This window comes from Taurulus bubalis (genome assembly GCF_910589615.1).
Source record: "Taurulus bubalis genome assembly, chromosome: 1".
Classification (NCBI taxonomy): domain Eukaryota; kingdom Metazoa; phylum Chordata; class Actinopteri; order Perciformes; family Cottidae; genus Taurulus; species Taurulus bubalis.
The window spans coordinates 1,958,654-1,962,566 of NC_136589.1; positions in this window are offsets into that span (position 1 = coordinate 1,958,654).

The window sequence follows — 3,913 nt, forward strand, 5'->3', positions numbered from 1 at the left end:
GTCTCCTAGTCTCCTGGTCTCCTCTCGGCTCGTGGACTTCCTCTTCCAGGAGTCTCTGGCGTAACTTCCTCTCTTCTGAGTGTTTCCTAATCCCGTTGAGCAACAGCAGGGAGGAGAGCAGCTCACGTGACTCACTCACTACTGTGTGCACTTTAACTTTGAGATAATTCATCCGTTCATTCATCCTCTCAGTGCGAGCTCGTTCCCTCTGACGTCACGTGGAGACCTCTTGTGGCGACACGTTTATTAGTGTATGAATTCAAAGTGCTTCACATAAAAGCATCAAAACATCAAAACATCAAAGCATCATGCACGAAAAAGAAAAGGTCTATTAAAAACAGTTAGTAAAACATTAAAAAGCTTACACATAAAAAAGTAATAAAAGTTGCAGTGCAGTAAGTAGTGAAATAGAGTTTTAGAATTACATTTATTACATTTTACAATTATTGCATTCAGAAAAACACACATACATATACATGATAAACACTCAGTGGCCACATTATTAGGTACACCTGCAACATCTGAATTCTACCTTTTTATGAAGATGATAATGTTCAGCTTTGAGGAAATATTGCAACTGTATGATTATTTTTCAGGTTGTAGTTTGTGGTCGTTTTTAACTTTTAAAACGACCAATTAGAGAAAATTAGGCTTGTTTCCTCACATGGAGCAAATACACTTGATGGAGTTGCTGGTGCAGCTGGTGCTGATCGAGTTGCTGGAGTTGCTGTTGCTGCTGGAGTTGCTGTTGGTGTCTCTGTTTCTTGGCGTCCAGGTGCAGGAGCATGAAGCTGTCATGAAACAGATGTTTTTCATCAGATTGATCTGTTTCCATTCTGCGTTCATGATGTCGCTTCAAACTTTGAACAGTCTTCATGTTCGTCACGTTCTCAAGTAAACCGAGTTAGAACCAACAACTTCACACAGACAGGTGTTTTCCTCTGAGCAGAACCTGAGCTCATGTTAGAGGTTCTGCTGTACTGCATCTCTGTGAGCTTGTTCTGTATTATATTACATATATTACATATATTAATACATTAATACATTAAAGTAGACGAGGGTGGCGACTATATAAAACAAAACAATGCATCAGAATCAGAATGATTTATTGTCCACGTATGTTGTTCACACAAGGAGTTTGACTCTGTGAACGGTGCATAACAATAGACATAGAATAAATAATAATAATAAAAATAAAAAACAAAAAATAATAAACATTAAATAATAAACATTAAAATAAATAAAACCAATAAACAGTGCAATAATAGATACAGGTAAACATCAAACAGATAGCAGTACTCTATAACAATGAACATTATAAAAAGTAGAACAGAGGAGTCACGTGAAGGAGCTGTCAGCAGCTGATGATGAGGAAGAGGAGAGGAGAGGAAGAGGAAGGAGAGTGGAGGCAAAGGAGGATTGACCTCGTGGACTTGCCGTAGTTATCCACACACAACAGGGAAGCAATACATTACTGCTACACTCCATAAGTCATAATCAATAAGTCTTTATCAATAAGTCATAATCAATAAGTCATAATCGATAAGTCATAATCAATTAGTCATAATCGACACCGATGGCATAATTATGCAAATATGACATAATGGTTCAGCGCTTCCCCTGGATTTATTTCATTTTATTTATTTATTTTATTTATACGTGCACTAGCAGAAAGGACAAGCTGGAAAAGCATATATTTTGCTCAGATATCCTATTTTACAAATATTACTGAGTATATTCCATAGCTCAAAAACACAAATATTGACAATTTGTATAATTTATTAATATTATTATCATTTTCATAATCTATTATCATAATGTATTTATGTTGGTGGCTGAAGGTGGCCCTCTTTTGGCCGGCCGCCACTGCAGCTCAGGTAGCCAAAACGACCCGGCCCAGATCCGGCTTGAGCTCGGCACTCGTTGGGCCGAGTCCAAGATAAATATATATGTATATATGTATATATGTATATAATATATACATATATATGTATATATGTATATAATATATACATATATACATATATATATGTATATATGTATATATATACATATATATATACAGTAAATATGCCGATGGAACTTCTCTCCAAGAGAAGGCGGTTTCATTCCTCAAGAAGAGGCTGCTCTCCTCTGTCGACGTCACAGAGGAACAGATGTTTCTTCTCGCTCCAGAAGCCGCCTGAGAATCTTCTGGTTTCAAGTTGTCTTCAGTGTCAAAGTTCTGCAGCGGTATTGTCTGTGCACACACGAGTACACTGCAAACCAGAACTGCTCATGGGTAATTATGCATACTTTTAATGCTGCCAATCTGCCAAAATGTATGGAAAATATAGGCTAAAATAATATGCAGCCCACAGCTAACTTATGACTCCATGTTCCCCAAAAACCCAAATTATAGGAGCTGTTGATCCAAAACATAGAGCAGGATTAACCCCCAATAAAAGTAAGACAAAGAATAATAATAGTGTCAGAATGTATGTTGTTGTTATAATAATATTCAATAGAAATATGACGAATATTGCGGCTGTAGTTCAGTGTCAGAAGTTAGCGGTCCCACTACATGTGTGTCTTTTCACGCTTTCCAGAGTCATCGCCATGATGAAAGCATGAGATATGTATCAATATATTACTGTCATTGTTTCTCTGTCCCTGAAGACTCAAACTGTTTCTCAAATATGATACAAAATATATGTTTTTGTATCGTTTTGTATTTCAACTTTTTACTGCAATAAAAAAAAGATCTAAAAGATCAATGTATCTATTATCTATTATTATCTATGTATCTATTATTATCTGTTTTTTGCCTTTTTTTATTAAGAATGAGATGCAATTTTCCAGTTATAATTTTGTTTTTCTGTAGTTGTAAATCCATGTTTCTAAACCTCTAATGTAGTCTCATTGAGGAGCTTAGGGGACGGTGAAGGAGCCTGAATGCACCTCGTACCTTTCTTCTTCACCTTTTCTCACGACGTCCAGCACTCTGGAAACGCCCCTCGTTATCACACAATATAGTTGGAAACTTGTTCACACATTAATATATATGTATATAAGTGGTGCTGGGAAGTAAGTCATCTTTACTGGTTGCTTCTTCAAGCATCATAACGACCTGATTATAGTTTTATGATCATCAGCCTGATAACCGATACAACCCTGAAGTAGAACAGATACAGCATTTAGTTTTCACAGAAGTTTAGAAAATGAAAATAAAAGGAGAAAGTGAAAGAATATGTGTTTTGTAGTTGTCGGTCTTAATAATAATATATATTATAGGGTCAAACTAGAATATATTAGTTTGACCCTATATGAACTCACAAGCTACAATTATCAATACAACTTCAAGTGAGTTCAAAGGCTCTGAAATAAAACATTGAAAAACGATCACAAAGTCCACAGATAGTGAGAGCTGTGATGCAGCGAGGAGCAGCACTGAACAATCTGAAGTGTAAAAGAGTTTAGCGGAGGTGTCTTTTTATCATGGAGCGTTTCCAGCTGTTGCTTCGAGTCGTGTTTCACTGTAACTCAGGAAACATCAGCTTTCTGTTAGTGTACAGGATCATTTCTCTCACAGGTCAGATCATCACACAGAGAGAAACAGAGTGTGGCGAGAGGTAGAAGCTATATAGTTTAAAGTTGGATAATGTAGTGTTTTTTAAGCTTAGTTAGTCACATTTGGACTTGCACATCTATGTAAAAAAAGTTGTTTGTGTGTACATTACAATGCATAAAATATGATAATTAATAAGGGATATTATTATGAGGGATTTGTAATTGTCTTGTCCGGGCGAGGTAGCTTCATTCCGTGTGCCGTAAATCATCAGGGTTTTTTGAACCGCTCTTAGTCTGGGCTCTCCCCCGAGACCTGTTTGCCTTGGGAGACCCTACCAGGGGCTGACGCCCCGGACAACACAGC